The 11848-nt window shown below is 59.4% G+C and overlaps 1 long non-coding RNA gene across 1 annotated transcript in view; it reads right to left on the reverse strand.

The window, feature by feature from the left end:
- Nucleotides 1-9803: 9803 nt before the first annotated feature.
- Nucleotides 9804-11848, reverse strand: part of LOC121015147 (uncharacterized) — an 18211-nt gene continuing 16166 nt past the window's right edge. Inside the window, exon 3 of the long non-coding RNA XR_005783660.1 lies at nucleotides 9804-9845. This is a non-coding gene — a long non-coding RNA (uncharacterized LOC121015147). The remainder of the gene's footprint in view (nucleotides 9846-11848) is intronic.

An 11848-nucleotide genomic window follows, 5' to 3' on the forward strand; every position in this document is an offset into this window, starting at 1 on the left:
CTTTTCATAGACTCCACCTGGCTCTGTGCTGAGGCGGAACCGCTCGGGCGCCTATCAATAGAACGCGGCAGAGGGTGACCAGGCGACAGATTGAGGGGTGGGCGGAGCGGTTCCTCTTCGTGCTGGGAGGGGGGGGGCGGTGAGAGCCCGAGGCTGCGGGCGCCCCCGCCCCTGCTCTGCGCCCTTGGTCTCCCCCCCCCCCCCCGCCCCCCCCCCCCCCCCCCCCCCCCCCCCCCCGGCGCCCCCGCTCCTGCTCTCCACCCCTGCTCTGCGCCCTGGGCGCCCCTGCCCCCTGCTCTCCGCCCTTAGCGCCTCCACCCCTGCTCTCCCCACTGCTCTGCGCCCTGAGCGCCCAGCCCCTGCTCTCCACCCGTGCTCTGCGTCCTGAGCGCCCCCACCCCTGCCCTCTGCCCTGAGGGCCCCCTCCCCTGCTTTCCGTCCTGACTGCCCTTGCCACTGCTCTGCACCCCTGCTCTCTGCCCTGAGGGCCCCCTCCCTGCTGTCCGCCCTGTCTTTCCCAGGCCCTGCCAGGGGGACTGCGGAGCAGAGAAGCATGGGGATCCTGGAGACACCCTGCTCCGGGACTCGCACCCCACCCCCCTGCAGTGCTGGAACTCGCCCTGCGGGCCAGGTGTCTGCAACCCTTCCCTCTCCCCTTGCGCCCTATTTTTGGACTGAGTTCTTCTTCCCAAAAAAGCCTTCTGTCAGGGGCGCCTGGGTGGTTCAGTCGGTCAAGCACCGGACTTCGGCTCAGGTCATGATCCCACGGTCTGTGAGTTCAAGCCCCGCATCAGGCTCTGTGCTGACAGCTCAGAGCCCAGAGCCTGCTTTGGATTCTGGGTCTCCCTCTCTCTCTGGCCCTTCCCCTGCTCGAGCTCTGTCTCTCTCTCTCTCAAAAATAAACAAACATTAAAAAAAATTTTTTTCTAAAGCCTTCTCTCGAACCTGCGTGCCCTCCACACGGCCGTCACATGTGGCACTTCTTCACTGTCAAACTTCATAAGTTACGTCCTCAGAAGGCCTCCCTGCCCCTCCATCCGGGTCAGTATGCCCAGTAAGCCTCTCCCACGAGCCACGAGTCCCCTTCGAGCGTGCACCTGCTGGGAACTGGTTCCCCCAGGCCTGCACCCCCAGATACCTAAACGACTTCTTGAAATAAAGGTTAAAAACTTGCCAAAGTAAACAATGTGTCATTTAGAGGTACAGAGGGACAGCTGGGTGGCTCAGGAGGTCCCTAGATTGTTCGACTTTAAAAAGGAAGGGGGGGGCGCCTGGGTGGCGCAGTCGGTTAAGCGTCCGACTTCAGCCAGGTCACGATCTCGCGGTCTGTGAGTTCGAGCCCCGCGTCGGGCTCTGGGCTGATGGCTCAGAGCCTGGAGCCTGTTTCGGATTCTGTGTCTCCCTCTCTCTCTGACCCTCCCCCATTCATGCTGTGTCTCTCTCTGTCTCAAAAATGAATAAACGTTAAAAATAAAATAAAAGAAAATAAAAATAAAAATAAAAAGGAAGGAAATTCGGACACCTGCTACAACATGGACGAGCCCGGAGGATGTTATACTAGGTTAAAAAAAAAAAAGAAAGAAGAAAAAACCACGATGACGTCACAGCAGGGGGAGGGGAGGGATCCACAGAGGGCGCCGCTGTGCTGTGGGAAGTACGGGGGTTCGTTCTGTTAGACTCGTCTCGTTCACGGCCTGTGCCCACACCTGCCTTCTCCACGGCCACATACGGATGCTCTGTGTCCTCCTGGTTCTCAGAGACGCATTTGTAACACGTAACCTCTCGGAAATCGGGCTGCATCTCACGATCCGTGGGCTAAGAACCAAAAAGCCTCGCGCCCTAACGTGTTTGGTAGGCCGCTTTCTCCGTGGCACCTGAAACGGCGATGCTTCTGGCGATCGATGATGCCTCAGAGGAGACGAAAGACGCGGCCCGCATCTGTAAGGAGAAATATTTCCGAATAAGTGTTTCCAGAACCGCTTTATTGAGAGGTGAGGCACCTACGACACGATTCACCCGTCGAACGCGTACCGTTCATTGGCTTCCAGCATATTCACAGAGCTGTGCAACCACAGCCAACCGGAGATCACGTCCATCACCCCCACGAGGATTCCCTGCACCCCGACATCGCCGCCCATTGCTCTGCACACTCTCGGTGCCCGGCAGCCACCAACCCACTTTCTGTCTGCACTGATCTGCCTTTTCCGGACGTCTCGTATCAACAGACTCAGGCAACAGACGCGGGGACCGGTGTCCCGTCACCAGCTTCTTTCACACCCAGGGAGTTTTCAGGGTTCATCCCCGTGGTAGCATTTTGCCTCATTTCCCAAGCGGTCCCATCAGCCCCCAGCTCACTGGAATCCGGCTGCTGAACCCACCACCGCCTTGACCTTGCCCGTGTGCTCCCTGGCTCCTCCTCCCCGGCCCTCCTCGCTCTGAGTACAGGAATCTCGAGAGGCTGGCCCTGACGCTCGTCCCCTCCGTGGTCCCCCCACCCCCGCGGTCCCCAGCAGCCTGGCGTCCTCAGTGTCAGCACCAAGTTGCGTCTTCAGCCCCGACCTGTTTGCAGCTGCCCGCTAGACGCTTCTCTCTGGGTGCTCCACCCACGGTGTGAAAGGACCCTGTCCTTCCCGCTTCTCTGAAGCCACTCCAGTTCGGCCTGGTACTCGGTCATTCGGCACCAGTTTGCGAGCCGTGCACCTGCCGGAGGCAGGTTAAGAGGAGGAAATGAAGCCCCTTCTCCCGGGAAGCTTCCACTCTGGGGCGAGAGACAGACCCTAAGATCCACACGCGGGTGATGATGGGGTCCGTGAAACAAAGCAGGCTGGACGGGTGAAGCGTGACAGGTGCGCGTGCCGGCTGTCCCCCGCCAGCTGCTCCTCTCCCCCCCCCCCCGACCGTCCACTCTTTCTCCTCCCTCCGAGCCCTGTCCTGTGCCCCCGGGGGCCGACCCGTAAGTGATTCCTTCACCCGAGCTCCTTTCCTCTGACTCCCAGTCGGATGAGGCAGAAAGAAGAGGTGCCAGGGGACACCGGGGTGGCTCAGTTGGTTTGGGCTCAGGTCATGACCTCGCGGCTCAGGAGCTCGAGCCCTGCGTCCGGCTCGCTGCTGTCAGCGCAGAGCCCGCTTCGGATCCCCTGTCCCTGTCTCTCTGCCCCTCCCCGCCTCAAAAATAAATAAACACTAATAAAAAAAGAGAGAGATGCCAGAGTTGGGGGGTGGGGGGGCAGCGGTGTGCTAGTAAGAGTGTATCCGCCAGCCGGCCAGGGAGAAGCAACCTGATGGGTAGCATCGGCCCACTTCTGGGGAGTAAATACTCCACCCGGAGAGGTTTCAGAGACCAGCTTGAATTTGGGGTCGGAGACACGCTCTTCGGCCCTCGTGAGCCAGTGGGAGCGGGTTCCAGCACACCGGTGGTAGGAGGAGCGAGGGGTCTGGGAATGTCTTCCTGCTTCCTCCTACGGGTGGTCCTGGCGGGCCTACATCCCTCCCGCCAGGACCGTAGCAGTAGCCAACAATGCCTCACAGACCACTCCGGCTCTAACCAGATGCTCATCTACCGTTTCCTCCTCCTCCAGCTTCAGGCCCAGGGCTGGGAATGGCTTCTCAGCGACGCCTGGGGGGGTCTCACTACCCTAGTCAGGAGCTTTCCCTGCCTCTGACTCATTGGGGCCCCTCAAGATTCCCGCAGGATGCACCCCGTTTCCCGCGGGGCCTGGAGTCACACTGGAAAGCTGCCCTTTCTCACAGAGCACGCGGGGACGACCTTTCGGATGCGTCCACACTGAGGCAGAGGAGGGTGGGGTGTCGCTTGGGCGCTGCTCTCGTCCCCCCCCCCCCAAGTCCCCCGCCCCCATCCCCAGCCTGGTAACCACGGCTCTCCTGCTCGCCGTCCTGCGATTCCAACCCCAGCCGGCCGCACGTGTCCAAAGCGCACGGCTGGACCGTCCAGCATCAGGACCTTCTATCGCTTCTCCTCTGCTCGCTAAGAAGTGTTCCTCGTTCCCCCGAACGGTCTCAATGCTTCGTCCCCCGCTCGAATCTTCCGCGGGGCCCATGCCAGTGAGCCGATGCCGGCAGGAGCTGGAACAAAGTCCCCCTCCAGAAATCGCAGTCCTCCGGGAACACCCCACCGTCCTCTTACACAAATTCCTGGATCTGGGACCAGAAAGGGTGATTTACATACACTTAGAAGATGAATTCAAAAGCCACTAAACCCGAGCCAGTGAAGGTAGAACTCAGCGCAATTCACTACGGTCGCACTTAGAGTCAACGGGAAGGTGACGCTGTATTGTGAACGTTCTCCTTGTACAGCAAACACCACCGGCCGCCACACGCCTGGTGGGCCAGGGGCTGAGCAGACACCGCGCCTACTGTGGTTCTGCTGCCCAACCACCGCCCCCCCAGCCGGCTGGTAACCCCTCTGTGATTTTGAGTAAAGCAGATTGTCCTCCACGATGTGGGTGGGCCTCGTCCAAGCAGTTGAAGGCCTACATACAACAAAAGACGGACCTCCCCTGAGCAAGAGGGGATTCTGCAGCGGCGGCCCTCACGCCAGACCTGCAGCATCGGCTCCTGCCGGATCTCTGCAACCAGGTGAGCCAACTCCTTCGACACGCTTTTGTGTGGGCACAACCACTTGGCTCTGTTTCTGAGAAGGACCCATCACAAGGCTACAGTGGTGACTGGGTTCAGGGGCAGGTTCCCTTAGGTGGGGCTTAGGGTTCAGGCCAAGAATTCGGGTGGGGTGGTGTTGCAGTGGAAGTCAGGGTCAGTGTGGGGGTAAGGTCGGGGCTCATCCTAAAGCGGGGTTAGCGTCAGGGTTGGGTTCAAGTTACGGCTATTTCGGGGTTAGGGTTAAAACGATACAAGTGCTGTGGACGGACACGGACGGGATATTAATCGGGGTGCGGCTGGAGGCCAGCTGGGGAAACTGAGTCCGAAGGTGAGCTGGAGGAGTATCGCGGCCGCTGGAAAGCCTGCTCTCCCCCCTTCCCCCCTTCCCAACGATCGACTAGACCTACCTCCTTGGCTTGCAGCCCTGGGCGTCAGGTCCCTTCTGGGGAAACCCCAGGGTGTGGCAGTGGCAGCTTCCTCCTCCTGGGAAATTTCACCCGACTCCCTCGTGACCAGCGCTGCTCGCCCAACACGCATTCTCCCTTCTTCCGGAAACCGACTCCCAGATTTACTCTGCGTTTCTAGCAGTGCTCTCAGCGAAACCTCCGTTGCCAGAGCCTCATAGCTCCCGGGGTGGCCTGGTGACCACAGCCTGGACAGTGGGAAGGGCGGGGAGCAGCTGGAGGGACTCGTAGGGCGTCTTCAAGAGGAGGCCGTGTGCCTCCCTCCCCCCCAGACCTCACAGCATCGGCTCCCAGCTCGCGCGTCGCCTGGTTGGCACCCGTCGGAAGGTCCGTAGCGAGCGCCCTTGTCCTTACTGTCAAACGGGGGGTCTTGGCTTCCTCGGTCCCCGTGTCTGGCTTCGAGCACCCAGTGCCCCCGCGTCCCCAGCGCACCTGGGGACAGAGCCGCCCTCCGGCCACGCAGTATCTTACAGAGTGTGACGCCGTGCCTCTCCGTCTGGGGCGACCCACCGGGACGACGACGCCGTGGGCAGATCCCGCCTGTGGCGGGACTCCTTCTACAACGCGGTGACCACAGTCACGTGTGCGGTGCCCTGGCCGGCGCCCTGAGAAGCCGCCGAGACGCGAGGCCGTCTGGCCACCTGCCCAAGCAGTGCTCACATTCTGGCTCCCGGCTGCCCATCCCGTCCATAGACAGCAAACAGCAGTTAACGACGGCGATGATTATAACTGAAGCTGAGAGTAGGACAGACTCTGTTGTAAATGCTCGGCCTGGATCGTCCTGTGCAATCCTTACGCTAACCCCCTTGTGCCGGGGGTCACGGAGCTGGGAGGGGGTAGGGCGTGTTTGAAGAAACAAGACAGATGAACGTAGGGGACAGGAAGGAAAAATAAGATCAAACCAGAGAGGGAGGCAAACCGTAAGAGACTCTTAAGTACAGAGAACAGGGGCGCCCGGGTGGCTCAGTCAGCAAAGCGTCCGCCTTCCGCTCAGGTCACGATCTCGCGGTTCGTGGGTTCGAGCCCTGCTTCGGATTCTGGGTCTTCCTCTCCCTCCGTTCCTCCCCTGCTCGCGCTATCTCTCTGTCTCTCAAAAATAGAGATTTTTTTTTTTAAATTAGAGGAAAAAAATACAGAGAACCAACTGAGGGTTTCTGGAGGGAGGTGGGTGGGGGAAGGGCATGAAGGAGGACACTTGTTGGGAGGAGCCCTGGGTGTCGTATGTCGGTGATGAATCGCTGAATTCTACTCCTGAAACCATCGGTACACGATATGTTAACCAGCTTGGATTTAGATAAAATTAAAAAAAAAAAAAAAATAGTCCCTGTCGGTTGAGCGGATGTAAAGGCCAGGGGAGCACAGCCACGCCCCCGACAACAAGGACCGATGGGCCCCAAATGGCCCCAGGGTCCGGAAGGAAGTTCTGCCCCCGCCCCCCCTTCCCACCACGATCCTCGGAGATGGGCGCTGTTCTAGGTGCTGACGTACCCGTTTTACCGGTGAAAAAGCAAGCCCAGCGGGAGATGAACGAGCTCCCCCAAAGTCACAAAGCAAGCGGATGGGTCCCTCAGCTCGCAGTGCCCGGGAGCCACGCGGCGTGGTGCGCGTAGCGTGTCCGCTCCCGCAGGCTTAAAACCACGCAGATGTTGTCCTTTCACGGTGCTGGAGGCCACACGTCCAGGATCAGTAATCTGGAGCAAACTCCAAGTGTGGGCAGGGCCGCGCTCCCTCCAGGGGCTCTGGGGAGAACGCGGCTCGCGGCCACACCACGCGCGTCCCCGAAGCTTCCCCTCCAACGCGACCCGGGCTGCTCCTTAGCACGTGGTCGGGCCTCCCCGCCCTGCCTCCTAGGAGGACACGTGCGATCGCATTCAGGGCCCACCGGGGCTAGCTCAAGTTCGTCTCCCCATCCCGAGACATCTAACGTATTCACGTTCGCAAAGATCCTTTTCCCAAACACGGCAGAAGTGACAAGTTTCGGGGATCATGGTCCGATTCTTTGGGGGCCGTTATTCAGACCACCCACAGACACCCTCCCGGCATGGCCTCGCCATAATTATATTATGTCCGTTTTAGGGATGAGCCAGGCTCCCGGGGGGTGACCAAGCTGCAGGTGCTGAGGGCCAAGTCTCTGACATCTAGAAGCTTACTTCATCGGAGGAAGCCAAAGCCCGTGCAGGAACTGCACGCCCACTGCACACACACACACGCACGTGCGGGCACAAGCATCCACTGACCTGACATGACTCGGCCTGACGATAATCACTGTAAGTTCAGAAAAATTTTTAACTGTAAATTGCATGGCATTTTTACAAAAGTGCGTTTTAACATTTATTTATTTTTGAAAGAGAGAGAGAAAGACAGAGCGTGAGCAGGGGAGGGGCAGAGAGAGGGAGACACAGAATCCGAAGCAGGCTCCAGGCTCCAGCTGTCAGCACAGAGCCCGACGTGGGGCTCGAACTCATGGACGGTGAGATTGTGACCTGAGCCGAAGTCGGACGTCGGACGCCCAACCGACTGAGCCACCCAGGTGCCCCTTAATGTGAGCTTTCTGAAGTCAGAGACCTCGTGGGTACTTTACGTGCCGATACCACACACACACACACACACACACACACACACACACACACTGGTAACCTCTCTAGTGTTCACAAGACCCTTTCACTCATTCATTCATGGGCCACCATTAGTTGAGCACCTACTATGTGCCAGGCACTACGGAAACGCGGCGGAGCAAAACACAGCTCCCGTCCCTGCTTGGGCGCTGCTCAGGCCTGAGCGGAGCGGACCCGGCCCCAGGGACCAGGAAGAAAAGGAACAGGGCTCCGCGAGAGGGGTGGTCCCCGCGGTGGTAACACCACAGCCCAGGGCGGACCCGCTCAGACGAGGCCCAAGCGCCACGGGTTCCACGGGCTTCCACGGGCCGCCGTGTCCCCCAGCTGCGGCCATGTGGGCAGGGGGCGCCGTGTCCCCACCCGTGTCCGCGGCCAGCCCGAGCCCTCTTCGCCAGCACAGCCAACCCCGGTGTGCGCTCACCGGAGCAGAGAGAAATCACAGAAAATGATGCGTCTCAAGCGTTTTACGTTTGTGGAAATGACGTAACCGTTGTTCCAGTCTCGCAGTGTGCAGTCCGGGCCTTTCTGTGCCTGCAGGTCTGCCGTCTGGACTTGACCCTCTCTCTCAGGGGAAGCTCTGTTGCCTTTTACCCCGGGGTTTCCACGTGCGACGCCTCTCCAGCGAAGGGAGGCGCAGAGACGCTCGTGAGGCCATCTGCCTTCAGAGCCCTGGAATCCTCCCAAGGCATTTACATTCACTTTCCCAATAGTTTTTGCACTCAGGTTTTTACCAGTTTACGTCATATCAGTTAAACTGTGTAAGGTTAAAGCTGGAATGGCAACTCCGACCCATGATCAGGTTCTGGGACAGCTGATTCTTGCAGCGTGGCAGCTGTGGGAGCCACACGGGCCGGCTGCTGGCGGGCTGCGGCCGTTACATTTCGCAGAGGGCCCGGCAGCGAAGGCCCCGGGCCACCTGGAGGCCGGTGGGAATGCTCCCTGCGAACACACCTGACGCAGCGGTGGGACGCAGCGGTGGGAACACACCTGACGCAGGGCAGGGGCGCGTCCGGGCCCGAGGGCCGGGGCCCCACGGAGGCTCTCCCGCGGTTGCTATCATCGTGTGTCTGGGGCCCGGTTAACTAGAGAGGAGGAAGCCAAGGGGCCAGGGCAGGTGGCAGGGAGGCGAGGCAGGGCTCCTCCTGCAGCAGCCCACTGGCAGCTCCCAGAAACTTCTGGAAGCCCACCAGCAGCTCCCAAGGTCATCAGAACTACACTCCTGAGGGCTTGCCCTCTATCTCTGTAAACTGGTTCTTACCACGGAAGAGAAAGTCACTTGCTACCCATCTCTCAGCAAAAACTCCCCCCTGCAGGCAAAGAAGGAAGAGCCCTCCTCTCCTGTAGAGCTGGCTCCGCATCCGGGTCGGGCCCACAGCACCGATGGAGGCACCGAGGCCCCGGCCCCACTACTCGGCAGCCCCGAGCCTGAACTGGGCTGCTCTCTCCTCCCTGACAGTGCTTTTCCTGCCTACCCGGGGCTCATGCTTCCCCCAGGGAGCCCCCCGGGATCACCCGCAATATCTCCCACGCGTGCAGCTCACACAGGCAAGCACCTGTCTGGGCTGAGGTTGGTTAGGGGTGTTCCCACATCTCAAAGTGCAGGATGGACAGGGATCCCCGTTTTGCTCCCGGGAACACGATGCGGTATGCTGTCTTACCCCGGCTTAGCTCGGGGTGGAATAAGAAACCCCACGATGATCTCAGATGACGCCGAGTGTTGGGGGGATTTGAAAGCTGCCCACAGGCCACGTCGGGCTACACCACAGACCCCCGAGAGCAAAATGCCCGCCCTCTGCCGTTCTGCGCTTGGGCCTTTAGTGGCTCGTCCCGGGGAACGGTTCAGACAAACTGAATTCTGTCCGTCATGCTGACCGCTAAGCGCTAGACAGACAGAAGGAATTCTTCGTGTTTATTATTGGGCGTCAGTCTTACGGCCGCAACGAGATGGGAGACGTTCAAGAAAAGAAGCAAGGACGGGGCGCCTGGGGGGCTCCGTCGGTGAAGCGTCCGACTTGGGCTCAGGTCATGTTCTCACAGTTCGTGGGTTCGAGCCGCGCGTCGGGCTCTGTGCCGACCGCTCGGAGCCTGGAGCTGCTTCGGATTCTGTGTCTCCCTCTCTCTCTCTGCCCCTCCGCCGCTCGTGCTCCGTCTCTCAAAAATAAACAAGCATTAAAAAAATTAAAAAAAAAAAAAAAAAGGTAAGCCTCCAGCAACAGACAAGTGGAGAAACAAAATGTAGTATGTCCACACCATGAAGCGTTACGGTAGAAGAGGAACGGCGTCCTGACCCTTGGCCACAGGGGTGAACTCCCAGAACATTACACTCAGGGACAGATGCCGGTCTCCAAAGAACACCTGCCGTCTGATTCCATTCACAGGCAAGGCCCCAGTAGGCCAGCCCTGTTCTTTCTGTGCTCGGGACAGAGAGCAGATTCCTGGTTGCTGGGAGGGGTGAGGTTGGTGAAAAAGGAGAGTGAGAAGGGAGCTGAGCTGACTTCCCAGGGGATGAGCCGCTCTAAGGTGACCTCAGTGGGGTCCGCGCGGCCTGGGAACCACGAAAGCCACTGAAATGTACTCTCTCCGTGGGTGAATTGCATGGTGGGTGAATTACGTCCCAGCAGAGCTGTCTTTGAAAAACACAAACAAAAAGCGAGACACAGAAGATGGCGTATGAGATAGTTCGCTTCGAAAGCGGTTCAAAATCAAGAGCAGACAAGGTATTTGGTAGGGTCCATGTTTCCGTCGACGTCCGGAAGAACCCTTTCAGTCAGTCTTAAATGAAAAGCCCTAAGCCACAAGAATACAGAGGGGGGTGGGGCGCCTGGGTGGCTCAGTCGGTTAAGCGGCTGACTTTGGCTCAGGCCACGGTGTCCCAGTTTGATTTGTGGGTTCGAGCCCCACTTCGGGCTCTGCGCTGACAGTGTGGAGCCGGCTTGGGATAGTGGGGGCAATTATTCAGTTACTCACTCCTTGTTGACCGGAGCCCTTCTTCAGATGTGACCCAGCTCCAGGTCGGAAGCGGAGACGAGGACCCTGAAGGGCTGCCGTGAGCAGGTGGCTTTTATTTACCATTGATTCGTTTATATCTGCGTCTTTGCAGATATTTAAAAAAAAAAAAAAAGGCACCGAGGGGAGGGAGCGCCTTGCATGTTTCTGAATCTCGTTTCGTCACCTGACGAGTTGGGCTCCTGATGCCAAGCGCCTGGGGGACCAGGGGACCAGGCGTGAGGCTCCAAAGATTGAGTGAGGACACACAGGGCCTGGGGACGAGTATAGCTCTGGGCCGCCAGCCCCTTCCCCCCTAAGTGCTTGTGCTCGGTTAGCAGGACTGTGCACAAGGAGAGAACAGGGGTGGGAGGGCCCGAAAGCCAAAGTCCTCTGTGACTGCGAGTTGTTACTTCTGCCTTTATTATTACTTGAAGCGCCTCGCGGCCATGAACTTGACGGAGGAAATGCAGTAACAGCTTGTCCGAGAACCGCGTGTGTTTTATGGCTCTCTCCCAAAGCTCTGATGGCTGGGGGACGGGGGAGGTGGGCAGGGAGGCGCTTTTAGAAGGGAGAAGGAGGGAGGACTCACTGTTCTCTCCCCCCTGCCAGCGAGGAGAGACAAGCGAGCGAGCCCTTCCGCTGGGAAGCGCGTCTGGACTCCTAAGGGAGGCGGGGGTCCCCCCACCCCCGACCCCGCTGTCAAGTGCGGAACCAGAACAGAGCCTGGACGGCGGCCCCTCGCTGATCCCGCACCGAAATTTGCGGAAAAAACAGCCCAGCTGACTGCCTCGTTCCTGACCGGTTGCAGAGAAAGCTGGACAGACACTGGGTCACCGACCCCACTCCTGAACCAGCCTCCCCTCCCCTCCCCCCACACCAGGCCGCCAGGCGGTGCTCCAGACCAGCATCTCATCCAGGGCCCTTCTCCAGAGGGCAAGGGCAGCCTTATTTGAACCCGCCTCTGTTCCCCCGCTCACTCACCCCCTAGGCACCCACACTTCCCTGCGTTTAAAACCACACTTAGGGCGCCTGGGTGGCGCAGTCGGTTAAGCGTCCGACTTCAGCCAGGTCACGATCTCGCGGTCCTTGAGTTCGAGCCCCGCGTCGGGCTCTGGGCTGATGGCTCGGAGCCTGGAGCCTGTTTCCGATTCTGTGTCTCCCTCT

The sequence above is a fragment of the Herpailurus yagouaroundi genome, unplaced genomic scaffold (genome assembly GCF_014898765.1).
Source record: "Herpailurus yagouaroundi ecotype Mexico unplaced genomic scaffold, PumYag 205, whole genome shotgun sequence".
In the NCBI taxonomy this organism is placed as follows: Eukaryota; Metazoa; Chordata; class Mammalia; order Carnivora; family Felidae; genus Herpailurus; species Herpailurus yagouaroundi.